A 15,887-nucleotide genomic window follows, 5' to 3' on the forward strand; every position below is an offset into this window, starting at 1 on the left:
AGCTTCCTTTTTTAGTTTGGTATTAGTTTTGATTTACATTTTCCCAGTAAGGTTTGGACGGGTTCTAAAATTATAAATTATAAATGCTAATGAACAAAGAACAAAACTATAATCAATAAAGGTGTTACTGAAGCTGGATGAAAAAGGTCAGTGAGGAGAAACTAAACAAACCTCCACAAAGCTGCACTAATTAAGGCAAGGCAGCCGCTCTCCCTTTATTTTGACTTACAGTTGTGTACTGAAACTCAAATCACAGTCTTAAAGTCATAATGGCACAGCTTTGGAAGTTGAATTGAAGCCAAAAATTTTCTTTTCTTTCTTTCTTTTCTCGACTAAACCCAGCTCGTTTTGTTTCTGTGAGGCTGACCTTGTAATGGCTGCTGCAAAAGTTCACCCTCTGACTTCTGAAGCTGCCTGTGAAGAGCAGGGTGATCCATGACCTGTCTTTAAGCACAATTTCCTGTAGAAAAAGAGTCTCCTAATTTCTTCTAAATCTGCTATTAGCTACCATAAGCATGACCGGCCCGTTACCTTTTGTTTGGGCTCCCTTGAAACCACTGTCTATTAGGTGGCTCAAAGCAAATCCCCGCAGTCTGAGTTTAATAACGGAATATATGTGCTCCTAAATTTTAACCTTGTTATCCAATATCCTGTCCTTTTGAGAGCTTGCTGTGTTTTCAGCCCACAGCTCCTCAGCTGGAGAGTGTGCCTCAGATCCCAACAAGAGTCCTGGCATCCTGCTTCATGTAGCACAAAAGTTCAGAGTCAAGCCAACAGCTCTCTGATATTCTCCAAAACGGTACGTCACAGCAACCACAACATATTGCTACTAGCAAACTCATTCACGTTTTCCTTAGTTCATCTGTCAAGTAATTCACTAACTAATTTGAATTGAGTTACAGAATTGGCAGCTGTAGATGCAATAATTATTGAGATCTCAGCTCTAAATAATCCATTGGTTTCCTACCTTTTTTGGATCGTGACCCCATTTCGATATCAAGAATTTCTGGCAACCGTAAAGATTTATTTTTTTTCTAGAATTAGTTTTTGTTAATTTTTGTGATTCTGTATTACAAATACATAGTAGCCAGGCATTTTATTATTATTATTATTATTATTATTATTATTATTATTATTATTATTAAGGCAGTGGCTATCCATACGGTAAGAATGTGCAATATATCGTTGTTCACGATATATCGTCAAAACATTCTCACCGGTAACAATATGTCATCCCACGATAGAACCGATTAATGCCCATGTTGGAAATTAGTTAGGGCCACGAGCCATTTGTCCCTCAATTTAGCCTAGAATGCCCATAAAAACCTTGTTCCAGGGGCCAAAATTGGCCACAAGTTTGTTGTCAACAACTTATTATTCTCTGGAGCACTGCTCACTTCAGCTCTGCAGTGGCGCCTCCACGGTGTGCACCACTGCCGGTCCTGCCCCCAGTCCTCACACACAGACGGCAGTGCTCGTCACGGTCAGTGTTTTGACAGTAACTAGTACTGTAACGCAATATATTTCTCAAGAAATAACGCTGTTACCGTTACAATATGGTGCGTTTGTCCGTTACTTTGCTAGCTGCAGTGTACTTCCTGTTTACAGTGGCGCTACATATTTTTGCGGGATGCCGTGCCAAACACGGTAAAAAAGTAGAAGAAGAAGCATTGTCAGCGTGTCTCTGTTTACATCACGTGCGCCAATCATGGCGAGTCAATGCGAGAGCAGGACGAGCTTCTCAGAGTGGAAATACTCGCATTATTTTTGTCCCCAAAAGATGCATCAGTGAAGCTAAGCTAACGCTGCGACTGGATTTTAACGGACTGTAACTGTTATCCAGAGACAGGTCAGCTCATTAGCCTGATATATTTAGCATTGTGTAGCTGATAAAAATGCTGTGAATTAGTTTTTCCACATTTATTTTCATAAGCATTTTCAACAGCAGAATGTGCACCTGGAATATGCACAACTTACTTTACATTACTGTGCTAAGGCTGACAAATTACTGTTTTAATTTTGGAAGAGCTGTTTTGTGCTTTATATGCACATCATTTATGGTTGTTTTATAGCAGTTGATCAACAGTGGATTATTATGTTATTACAGCACTGATATGAAGCTGTATGGACACAAATGACCCAAAAAAATAATACATTCTTTAATTCTAAGTAACTCAAAAGTTACTTTTTCCAGTAACACATTACTTTTTGGTGTAAGTAATCAAAATAGTAACTGAGTTACTTTGTTAATGAAGTAACTAGTAACGGTAACTAGTTACATTTTTTCAGTAACTAGCACAACACTGGTCACGGCTACCTGAAGCTGCCGTGCTGCGATACATCATGGACCGTTACTTGGTTAAAACCAGACAACCATCCAACAAAGGGAACCAATCAAAGTTACACAAACACGGGGACAGAGATGAACCTGTAGCAACGATTATGAACTGGAAACTCAATGAAAGCTAACTATGCTAAGCTAACACACCGACACACAGACTGGGCTAAGAGCTAAAGCTAACCACTCCATATAAGAAATAGACCAAATAAAAAGAACACGTATTACTGTCATAAAGCCACAGAGAGCCATCGATTTGTTTATGGTCATATTTAACACTTGTATGAAAGGATAAAAACTAACATGTCACACGTTGTGTGAAATAAATGTTAGCATAACTACTAATGTCACTATTCACTGTTTTTTAATTATATATCACGTGTTCACAGACAAAGCTGGTCTCATTAGACTAATGTAAGTATTGAGATTATTACACCAGAATATAGTGAATGATTAAATCATCAGCTTGATCTGGTTTAATTATAGGAAATCAGAGAGTTATTTATCAATCATAACTTTTGTAACTCATTATCATATAAATGAAACAAGATTCAGCAGCAACAAAAACACTAATGGATTTATTTTTGCTTTTCATTGCATACAGTAACACTAATAGAGTGACCCACATGCACTAATATATTCCATGAAATATCAGATCATGAGCTCTTTGAGTCAGCATCTATTGTAGCGTTTTTAATGTCTACTGTTGATGTATTCAGATGTATATTTGTTTGTAAGGAACCTGTTCGCAGTTTAAGTTGGGAATTGTTTTATTTATTTATAGTTTTTTATTTATTGTAATGTTTACCGTTATCGTGATAATAACCAGAAATTATCAGGATAATTTTTTTAGTCTATATCGCCCATCCCTACCATACGGTAGACATATCAATATACCGACATATACCTAACCCTAACCCTAAGACGCTACGTACGTGTACTTCGTTAAATGTACCAATAGCACCGGGGGTTGTCCGTACGGCAACCGTACAAATAGACACTTTTTTATTATTAACTAGATTTATATTTTTCAGTAGGATACAGTTGTTTAAGATTGTATGTTAATAATCATTAAAACATTTCAAAAATTTCTTTTTAATCAATAATTTCTATTTTCATCAATTACTAGACATTACAGGCGACCCTATTTAAACTCCAAGTGACCTCACATGAGGTCCTCCTGACCCTCAGGTTGAAAAGAACTGACATAATCCATCCAATGCTGAGTCAATTTCCAATATGAATAACAATAACAATGGAATTTTTAATTCTTGAAAATAATCAAAAGTCCCATTTTGAGACCTCAGCATCAAATTTAAAAGCATTGTTTTTTTTGGGTTTTGTTTCAGAAATCACACATGATACATTTCTCTAATCATTCACACAATATGTTTTTTTTTCTTTTCTCTCTATTTTTGTTACATACTGTGGTTATATCCTAGATCTCAAACCAGCAGCTAAATAACAAAATAAAGAGAGACCAGAGGGCTGAAACAGACACACTGTACATCTAATATCAGCGACATGACGATCACGTTACCTTCTCGTTTACTGTACTTTCCCAACCTGAGAAAGCCCAACCGTATATCTGCACTTCCTTCAAGCCAGATCAGGAGAAAGTTTGGAAGTAAAGAGAACTAGAAACAATGCACAGTCCGAGCAGACGAAGTGCAATCTTGAAATGAAAAACTAAAATGGAGGAAAGAGTCTCCTTCAGCTGAAATGTTATTTGGACGATAGCCTGCATAAGAAAGGAACTGTGTTTGGTTTCTCATTGAGAGTCACTGGCAGGGCTCATTGTGATAAGAAAATAAGTCTAATGTTACCTGACCTGGTATAAAGTGGACCAATTACCACTCCATTGCACTTCATTACAGGACTGTAATAGTGCCAGGGGTCAGTGCTTGAGATGGAGTGGTGGAGGAAAATTGAGTCGTCATTGATAATATGATAAAAACTGACAGTGAAAGGCCTCGTCCAACAAATTATTGAAATTTACAGTTGATAGGGAAACACTATAACCTCATTTGGTAAGCAGCTGGCAAGCACTTGAGCAAAGCAGGTATTCGAACACAATGAGAGGCTTATGGAGAGAGAGAAATCCAAAACTATCACTGAACAGTTTTAGGCTCCTTCTCATGGGCTTCTGGCATGGAGCGAGCATGGATTGAGTTTTTAGAAATATCTAAACACACTACTGTTTTCTTTTTTTTTTTTAGCCATTTCTCTCCTTAAAGTTCTTGGAAAGTTGAACATTTCAAGGTCTTAATACAGCTTCTGTTTCTAAGAACTTATATATTGTTCTCCCCTTTGACTTCCATTTAACATCCTTTTGTCACAAGATAATTAGATTTTTTCATTTTAGTATAAAACTTATTCAAGGTTGAACTTTAGGATGTACAGACGTTAGTACTAGAAACAAAATAGCTTTTTAAATTGAATATTCTAATGTTTAATACGGATTTATAAAAGGTTGGATGGATGTACAGTGTAGGTGAGGAGAAAGTCAGATGAGTAAAGTTAGTGTGAAGTTGAAAGGTAGAGGTGGATGTTTAGGGGAGAGTTGGATATAATGGTCCAAAGCGTCAGAAGTGTGAGAATGGTGACTTCAACAGATTGAGTTAAAAGTGGAGTGTGTAAACGTTTTTTCCATCCTATGAGAGTAGCCTATAGACCACTTAACGTCACTAGTGACGTGGCTGGAGGAAAAAACAGGAAACACCGATATATATATATAGATATATATATATAAACACTAGATGAAGCAAGCGAGATTCACCAGCGTAGCTCAACGGTGGCCATCTTACCTCAGACAACTGACGTTCTGACATTCTGACGCGCTCTACGGTAACTGTTGGAAGGTGAGTGATCAGCTTAAACAAAAATGCCCTTACTTGATGAAATATTGACGGATTAACAAACGGTTTGCCTTAACCTTATTATACGTAGGTACATGTTGAAATTGCCGCTTGCCCTTTGAAAACTGGTTGAAAATTTAGCAAGTTAGGGTGTCTGAGGTAAAATGGCCGTCACGTTTCTACGTCCCTCCCCATTGCCTAACAGTGCGGTAAGTCATCTAGTGTTTATATATATATGGTGGTTCGTCTTCAGGCTAAGCCCCGTCCAACAAAATATGTCACAATGTTTACAAACAATCAAAGGGTCTATATGTGATGTATTCTACAAAACAAAAATCAGACCTCTGGTCGCTAGAATCTTGTAATATGCCATTCGGTTCGGATGTGAAGAACCAATCAGATGTCTTTATGTCTTGCCCTGCCCCTCTCCTCTTGTTTTTATATCAGATGTGCATTCAAGCTTGTGGGGGAGGAGGGGGTGGAGCTTCAAGGAGGCCTGGCAAGCTTGAATCATGCTTGCTTTTCAAAATTGCGGACTGCAACTTTGTTGTGGCTTTGAGGACAGGATTGTAAAGATAAATGATGCAAAATAGATAATATATATTTAAAGAAAAAAGAAAAAAAATGGCGACTTAACAGGTAAAGAAAAATTCTGAATAAAATCCAATCCAGAAGGCTTTGCAACATACCCTAATGTAAAGAAAACTGCATATTTCAAGTTTCTAAATTGTTCTGTAAAAAAGGATACACTGACCAAATCAAATATTGTGTAAGATATACACACATGGAATCATCATAATTGTTTTTGGTTTGTGGAGAGCAGAACCTGAATGCCTGGTAAAGAGAACATGAAAACTCTGCTTTGAACAGGCAGTACGTGGGATTAAAGCCTGGAGGCTGTTATAAAACTAGGAAAATGAATTCTCAGTGTTTCTCCACAGTGGGACAAAGAAGCTCAGAGGTAAACAGAATCAAATACTTCTCTCTGTGAACCTAAGTGCTTTGGAATAGTTATGGAAAACGGTTGTTTGCCTACCTTAAATTCCTACCATTTGCAGTCTGTTGAATAAATAAATCAAATAAACCAGCATCTGACATACATTTCCAATCCATCAAGGTAATCAGATTGTGTTTACTTGAATGGGAACTATTCTAAAATGTTATTTAAAAACTAAAATGGAGTTTAGGTGGGGAATAACTAGGCAGAGGGGATGATGAGCAAACAGCAGGATAAGATTCCAATTACTATTAAACAAGCATTGCATTGGCTGGTAAAAGAGGAAAATAGCTGTGACATTTCCCACAGCCTGGAGCTCCCAGCTGGCAGGCTCCGCCGTGGCAGAACCCCACCAAATCAATTCAAGGGCTTTCAGAGGAAAAGCAGGTAAAAGCTTTGAGACAAATGCTATTTACAGGTCGGATTTCAATTATATGATCTGTGAACACTTTTCTGTGTGGTTTAAGAGTAGATGCGTGGGGTACAGGTAACTGTTTAGATCACTGAATATTGTTTATATTAAAATAAAGCGAGTAAAGTTGAACAAACAGGATGTTCTTGCTCACTGTGATTGTCCTGAAGAGTCCCAACATTAACAGTTCAACCAGGCCACAAAGTCATTACCTTGCACTGAAGGAGATATCATTTGTGAACCGTTTAGAAGACCAGTTACATTTATCTCACATATCTAAATGGGCAATACATTGAATGCATGCTTCATTGATCAAAACTGTTGTGGGATAACTTATCGAGCTGCCATCTTTAACTACTATTTAAAGATCATTTCGCTTTCATCTACAGTCTGCGCTCAGCTGAAATCACTTCAACACGATAAGACACTCAATTTGGATGTCACTTTTTACTACAGTAATCATGCTGGCCACTAGATAAGTGTGACTTTATTTATTCATTTTGGGGCCCCTTGCGTGTCTAGTTGAAGATAATAGTTTTCCATTTTCCAGAGAAAGTTTACCGGCGACCCTCATTGTGGAGTAAATGTGACAGGTTTCTGCTTCATTAGGATTCATCTCGCTGACAGAGATGGATTCGTAAGATGAATCAATAATAGCAAAAGCGATACGCAGGACTCCCTTCATCTAACATGGCGGGACTTAAATGTCTGTCCTACAACGAGAGATCTGCAGATCAACGGCCGGCAGCGAGGGAATCAAGATGATGTTTATTACTGAAAGTAAAGTTATTCATGAGTTTCTACTGAGTATCAGACAATGAAGCTTTTAAAATCAATTTAAAGTTTTTTTTTTCTTAAAACATTTTAAACTATGATAGCAACACTTACTAGCAATTCCTTCCTTTACAAAACAATTTGTTTAAAAAATCATTTCACTATTCTATAAATTGACCTTAAAACATTGTTGTTGTTTTTATAGTCATTGTAGAGATTATAAAATGTGTTAAAACCAAACTTGATTTTATATACAGTACTTAACAGCTGCAGCGCTGCAATGACATTCAGACCTTGTTTTTTAACAGTGTTTAAAACAATTAGAATATAACAATAACGTCAACTGTTTTTTGTACGTGTGCCCTAATTGTTTTGGATAGATTTTAATCACTTAAACTGTTTTATAATTATATTTCACACAACATCAATACAATCCAGACTCAAAACCCATCTCTTCCAATCTGCCCATTCTCTGTAATTTCTCATTTCCAGTTTCACCTACATTGCTTTTCTTTTCTTTTCTTCTTTGTATTTTACTGTTTTTAATGTATTGCACTGTTTTTATTATTGTGTTTTTAGTATCCTTGGGTGGTCTGAAAGGTGCTATTTAAAAAATAATAATAATTATTATTATTATTATCATTAAATTAAGGTGGGAATAGTTATTACAGCTAGCAGGAGTAACCCTGAAAGGCAAAGTTTAGTTCTAAAGCCAATGATATCACAGCAACTCTGAAGTTAAAAAGCATAAAGAAAATTAATTTACAAGTTACATGACCACAGATGGCAGAGGCCATGTATGATGAATAGGACCAAAAAGTACCAACATATGTTTAATAAATGTAGATTAAGAGTTGAGTGAGGAGCACAGGTCATGGCACGCTGGCATAATTTCCAGTTCCACTTTCCCATATTTTCTTATAGGCTTTCCAAAGTATCACCAAACCAACTCCTCTGGGAGGAGGTTTTCTCACCTGAGGGCTTTGTGAAGTGGTACATAAGGAGGAGTACTGGCACACGGCACTAAAAAGTTGGAATTTTACAACTCAAGTCCATACTTTAAAAAAAGATATTGCATGACAGCATGTTATTACCCGAGAACACAGCCAGTTTGTACTTCCATTTCTAGGCACAAGAGGTCAGATTTTAATCATAAATGCAGTAAAACCAAACCAGTCTGACAGTTATTGTTAGCTAGACATGCATTCACCATTCATCCTTATCGCAAAGGACTCTGGCTGAAAGATGTCTGCTGAAATAAGTTTGCCTAAAACATCATTATGAATCCAATTATTACTGTCATTAAATGAGATGAAAGGAGCGACAACATTGTGTGCCTTGAAATTCTTGGAAATGACTAAAAGCAGGTGTGGGACCAGGTGCTAATGGAATTTGTCAGGAATGGTGAAATAGATGTATTGATGAAGGTAGTGCTCTGGGCTTCTCTGTACACCCCAGATATGCTCCTTTACTGCCTCACATCAGTTCTTTAATTTAAAAAATAAAATAAAAAGTTATTGTGTTGCTCACCCACAGTAAACACCACTTATTAAAATGAACATATAAAGCTCACTGTAGCTACAATTAAACAGCTTTACAGTTGAAAAGTAACTATTTGTGAAACATTTTACAGTGTGTTGAAACCAATAAAACAGTGTCAGTTCAGTCAATGAGGCAAAATGTTACTTAAACAAAGACATCTGGTTAACCTTTGTTAGCTAGCATTAGCCAACTCTACTACTGTATCTCATACCCAGGCTTCCTCTTTTAGCAGTTTTTCAAAAAATAATTATTATCAAAGGAATATGAAACAAGGGAATTCAAATAATAATAAAATAATTTGACAAAAAAATAAAAAATAACAGTAACTGGACTTACTAGGTTAGCATGCTAGCTAGAAGATTCTTTTCTCCCCACTGTAGCACTGCTTTTTTCTTAAGAATTTTGTATTTTGAGAGGCGCTTCGAGATGACAATTGCTGTATTTTGCGCTACTTAAATAAAGTTGAATTGCATTTTTTTTAAGCACTTTGCGATGACGTTGTTGTAATTTGCGCTATATGAATAAAGTCGAAATGACTTAAATTGTAAAAAACAAAGGGTTTTAGTTCTCATCTGAGAAACAGAGCAGTATGCATACCCATAGGTGAGCATTAATAACATGTTTTCCATTAAAACTAATCTGTTCTAATTTTATTGTCAGAAAAAAAATCCTCCAGCTGACACTTTGCTTCATCTTCTCCTCCATCATTGATAGCATTGACACTGAGAGGATTACGAGGTAAATCAATAAACACTGCGGCTTTATGAACAAGCAAGAATTAAGACAACTGATACCTTCCGTCAAAGTTGGACCTATATCCCCTTTATCCACAGTGAGATCTCTGAGAGCTAATATAGCACCATGTTTAACGTCAAGAAGAAAGAAGAAAGATTGTGTTGGTCAGGCAGAGATAGCTGAGCGTTGGCTTCATGTTAAAGCAGGAGAGAAAATGAAATGACACAGATATCACTGATATGTAACACAAAAGAACTCACCTCAATGCCCCCGTCTTTTTTTCTTTAAACTTTCTATCTGAACAGTTGGTGAGCATTAATGCCCACACTACGCCAAAAGTGATAGATATTTCTTTTTTTATGCAACTTGAGCAAGTTCTTATTTTCCATTTCCAATTGGAAAGTAGATCTCTAACTTTCAGCAAATGGCATAGGACAAGCAGCCAACCAGACAGGCAAGCGTTCCACTCCTCAATGCTTAACAAGCATAGTAATACATCAGTCAAAAGCAATAATTTTACCATTAATGAAATTCCAATTTGCCTTCAGTGCATTTCACGTTGACATTTTCCACATTGCAACAGTGCTTTGATAAAGTTTTTAAAATGCAAAAACGCATCTAAGAGGCTAAAGACCAGCCCGGGTGGCAGAGGCCGGGCAGAGGACTTGAGTCTTAATTTTATCGCCACTTGCCCGGGGCATCGAAGCCTGGCAATGTTCATTGGCTCCCATTTTCTTATCATCGTATGATAATGGATTTTACTGCATTTAGCTGATAATACAACTCGGAGCTCACCTTAAAAGAAGTTGCTGGAAGGTTTCATTTCTGCCCAAATGAAATTTTCATTTGACAAACAAGTATAATTAGGCTGCACTTCTTGTTCAGTGTCAGTCTGTTTTCTGATTGAACTTAGACCAATTTGCTTCCACTAAATGAGTTTGAATAATTTCCATTCTGAATGTCTTGGGGACAGTAGCTTTAGGAGTGCTAAGTGGCAGAATGCTTTTTGAAGTTACTGATTATTTGATGACACCCCTGTCTACCTATACATTTTTTCCTCTTACTTCAAAGTTAACGAAGGGGGAAAAGCACTGTAAACTTCCGACCTCCCAGTACAATGAGAGAATTTGAAAGTGTTTTTGGTCAGGTCTGGGAGGCAAAGTAAAAATGACTATAATAAGTGTGTAATGCAGTTCGTTAGCTTCAATGCCCTTTGCTTCTTCACTTGCTTTCTTTCATGTGACTACTCATTGCCCTCTACGAACAGATTTTCTTTTTGTTGAAAATGTGTACCTGCTTATTAAAATGGCGATATTGGCTTCATTATACTCGCTAATTATAATAATACAAACTAGATATTCAATTTTTTCCTTAATAATAATTATGTTACACTGACTTTTTTCATACCTCACTGTGGGCTTGTTTTAATCCCAGTGGCCAACTATAAACCTATGATTTTGAAAATATACAAACACAAGGGCACCAATGTGGACACACTTTTCCTTTTAATAACCAATTCAGTTATGTTACAACCAAACAAACCACTAATGTAATGCTGAGTGGAATAAATAAAGCAAGAAAGGATGAAAGAAAGCGGGGATCATCAAAGAAGCTGAGATCAGGATTGGTGAGAGAGGATGGGGATATGCTAAGATATTCAAATAAGAACTATTTATTGAATATGAGCGCTCGGCAGCATAGTGAACGTTACCATTGTATCATTTTGCGCTGTAAATATAATATAACTATGCAAGACCTGTATTCGCAAGGTGAATACGTATTTGGCAATTGAAAATTGGCAAAAATGACAACCTGTATCTGGATTTGTTGACAAGTTATATAATGCAGGAAAAACAGAAGACTGACCTTGACCTTAAATATGACGTTAAGCGAAGGTTACACAATCAAAAGGAAATGTAGTTCAATGGTACAAGTATGAGCACTGTGTTTCAATTTGTGGCCAAGTTTAGCGAAAAAGTATTCTTTTGGTTTTTTCTTGTGACAACATGAAGTTTGGCCCCTTACCATCTTTTTACTGGTAGGTCACACATTGAAAGGAAATGTTGTTCAATGGTACCAGTCTGAGCACTGTATTTCAAAATTTGTGGCCAAGTTATAGGTACATTTTTTATTTTTAGTTTTTTTTGACGTCATAAACTTGACCCCAACTGATCTTTTTACTGGTAGGTCGTACAAGCTTTGGTCTAATGAAATAAATACTCCACTTGAGAGGGCCTTTTCATAAATGTAAGAGTCAAACTTGTACGATAAATATTCATAGAGATATGGAAAATTTTGGTTTTTGACACTTGATGGGACCTGGACCTTGACATTGACCTTGACATTGTTGACAAAAAAGGTCAACAAATCATCCTTGACCATGCTTCTATGAGATGACATACGTGTCATTAGTGGTGCAATTAATAGCCTAGGAGGAGTTCTTGGACAAAGGAGTTGCGGAAGAAAAATATTAAAAACTCCTACGATTACAATGTATTTGGCAATTTTCAATTGCCAAATTCAAATACAATAACTATCACATCATCAGTGAGAAAAATGTTGACATCAAGGCTTTTATAAGACGTTCAAAAACTCTTATACACATTCAAATGTTCTTAATACATTTGTGTTCAAAGGTGGACTGCATTGATTCCAACATTTATGTCTTAAAATAAACTGTTTTTCATTTCAATTTCATTTGTCACTTGTTTTGTTTTTATTTCTTTCACTTTTTCCCATTATTATGACACCCCTGCAAATAAGAATCAACCCCCAACCTTCCAGGCTACCACAGACTACGGCACTACAAAGGAAATCACAACACAGTGCACTGGTTGCACTCATTTCACACTGTGGCCATAAAAGAAGTGGAATAAATGCAGTGGTTAATAAACTATAGCAGAATCAATTGAACGCCCAATGGACAATTTTATAAATATAAATAAAATGAAAGTCAAAGTTGCTCGACAATCGATAACCAAGTGGAAAACACCAAATTTACAATCCAAATAATAAATGCCTGTATTATTTTCCTCTCTGTGTATTGATGCAAAACAATCAAAACTGGAATATTGTTTCCTAATTCTTTCTTTTTCTTTTTTGGTCTCTTGATAAATAAAATGACTTTTTTGTCATCTTATGATTTAAAATAAAGGACATTATTAATTCCAAATATACTTTTTTCAATTTGATTTTTAATTAAAAAAATATGATCAATAGGTAACTAAATATTTATATTGTTATCTGGTCACCATGTCATCACACAAAGTAATTCTGAGTTTAACAAAAAGCAATGGATTTAGTAAACTGACTGGCTGAATGATTTAAATCTACAGACTTTCAAAAATACTTGCAGTATACCTCAGAATACAAAATTGTTGCCTACATGGTGAAAGATTAAGCTCAAATCTGTCTAAAGTAACTGCACCAAAATGTGCTGACTTAACCCTCTGCCACAATGATTACTAAAAGCTTCACAGCATTGGAATGAAGACAGGCAGGTTTCCACAGCTTTTCTCTGCATAGACTTAAAAAGGTGAGTGCTTTGAACGAGAATTTTAAAGAATGATTTGGGCTAATCTTGATGTGTTTTAGCAACCGTGTACACACCCTGCTGCTCATTTCGAAGTGCTTTCCCTGCCCACATTTTCCTGAATCAGGCACAAAGTGTACAGAAGTATACATACGTGTAATGTGAGACAAACAAACTGCCAGAATAAATTATAAACAGGAACCAAAAATACTGGTGGTAAGCCACATGTAGTAATACTTAAGAATATTGCTTTTTGTACACTTAAATATGGTTTAAAAGATGGTAAATAAAATGCACTGCCCTAATACGGAATAGAGAGCCATACATATACATATATATTTATCTACAAGGCACTGATTTAAAGTTTCACAATGAATACTTTGTGATATTTCAGTCAATCGATCAAAACAATGCCTCTAAATACCAAACTTCCCTTTCCCTACAGCAGAAACTCACACTCACTACCCACTCGCTGATAATAGTTTACACAGAGAGTTTTTGAAGCAGTTAGCTGATTAGTTTTCCCCCTCTATAAGGATTCAAAGATCAAATCTCTTTTAACCCAGCCACGAACAGTGATGGGGCCAGAATCAGATTTTTGGTATCTAAAGCTTACAGTTTGCATCCCTATTAAAAAAAGAAAAGGAGCTGAGCCTTGGCGGCTAGTGGACATCTGAATTAAATCCAGTTGTAGCAAAAAAACCCCAAAATAAAATATGTTAATTTGTAAATTAAATTAGAGCATAGTTTTTAATAAGCTGTTAAAAGAGACCAATGTTAATTTTAACTGTACATTTTTAATACATTTTAGTAATAGTCTTTTGCCTTAGTTTTAGTAAAAATGTAGTGATCAGGACTATTATGGTTGGTCCTAGTTTTAGTCAACTAAATGACAAAGATTTTATTCAATTTAATTTGTTACACATATATTCGACTAAAACATACAGCATGAGTTACTGCATTTTTTTAAAGATTCAATTATCATTGATCAACCTGTTATGGGATGGTATTAATGTTTGACAGATTTGATGTGATCAAAGCACAAAACCACATGAGTTCTGATTGGATTTTGTCCCATGTGGTGAAATAATCAACAAAAAACAAAAAAAATCAATATATTTTCATACATTTTTTCATCAACAGTTTTTTTTTTTTTCCAAAATTAGTCATAGTCTAGTTATTGTCAGTTGACAAAAACTATTTAGCCAACAAAATGAACACTTGAATTGGTAGAAACAATGAATATAATCTAGTGGAGCTGCTTAGGTAGTGATTTTCCAATAATGGCAAAGCTTTTGCTGCTGGGAGTTTACTCAGCTTCTACTACTATCATGCTTCCGCCTCTATTCAGATCCATGGCTAAATCCCTGGTGAGTGACAGGTGCCAGCTACAGGCCTGTTATGAGAGAGCGTTTGTTGATATAACCATGTTTTCCTCTCTTTGAGTGACCGATCTGCAAAGGTACACATAAAGGCCTCCTTCAGCAATGTACACAGAACACTTCCAAAGGAGTACATTTAAATGAACCAGCACCCCCTCCACCTGCAACTTTAAACAGTATGCAGGGAGGGAGACAGCGAGCAGGGGGAGGCTGGGAGGCTCAAACAAATGCTGGAGAGTGGCGAGTTTGCATTTGCCCATACCAACAAGCTCCTATCTCATTAACAAACCGCTGAAATAAAAGAGTGCTTTTTTGGCTCACAGCTATAAAAAAATTATCATAGTGATGATGTTCCTCAGCCGTCAACAGAGCTGTGATAACGTTGTTTGATGATGACTTTCCCATGAATGTTAAGCAGCCGCCGCGGCAGAGGAAAGGAGCTTATCAGTGCCTAATGCCCATCTCTAATTCCTGCCCTTCTTGAACTAGCCATTTTCTCACAGCGTTAACTGTCAAATTTACATCCCGTCTTAATGCCACTAAAGAGTACGGGGGATGAAGAGTAAATGACAGCAGTGTAATGAGGAAGGCAAGGCATTCCTTCTCCCACTTTCTCTCTCCCCCTCACTCCTCTAAAGAGATTTTCACACTATATGGGATTTTATTTTATTTTACACCTTCTGCTCCACGGTGCCAGACAGAGAACTTACCTGTGAAATTATTAAAATGTGTATATGAGCCTAATTTCTGTAAATGCTGTACATAAAATTATGCAAACTTTAAATAGCAAGTCTGAATATACTACGGCCGGGCCCGTGGAGCGTCTCCGTGCCAAATAGCAAGTACCACGTTTCCGCGCAAATTCAGTCAAATGATTCGGTTCCACCGAGTAAAACAAATCAAATTCTGCAATGTAAAATCATAATCTACATTGAATTGCCTTGGAAACGATATATAAAATGGAAAATGGGGTGGGCCTCTGGGCCTCTCGGGCACTGAATGGAATTGTGCGGGGCATAATCGTAATCTACATTGAATTACCTTTGAAACGATATATTACACGATTATGTTCCCATAAATTTGGAAATTAGCGGAAATAGGGGGTGGGCCTCCGAGCTCCGAGAGTCTCATCGTATTCATTCATAGTTTTCATACCAAACTGCATTCTGATCTAACAAAAACTAATGAAGGAGTAGTCATTTGAAAAATGGGTCCCCCATGGGCCCCCTGGCGCCTCCGTGACACATACAGGGTAATGTGCCCCATTTATATATTGGTATGTGCCAATGATTTGGTACCACCAAAGGTCATAATATT

General features: G+C 36.6%; 1 protein-coding gene across 9 annotated transcripts in view; it reads right to left on the bottom strand.

The window, feature by feature from the left end:
• Positions 1-15,887, bottom strand: part of pik3ap1 (phosphoinositide-3-kinase adaptor protein 1) — a 43,739-nt gene that overhangs the window by 21,311 nt on the left and 6,541 nt on the right. The window lies entirely within an intron of this gene.

Source organism: Gouania willdenowi, chromosome 15 (genome assembly GCF_900634775.1).
Source record: "Gouania willdenowi chromosome 15, fGouWil2.1, whole genome shotgun sequence".
NCBI classification, from domain to species: domain Eukaryota; kingdom Metazoa; phylum Chordata; class Actinopteri; order Blenniiformes; family Gobiesocidae; genus Gouania; species Gouania willdenowi.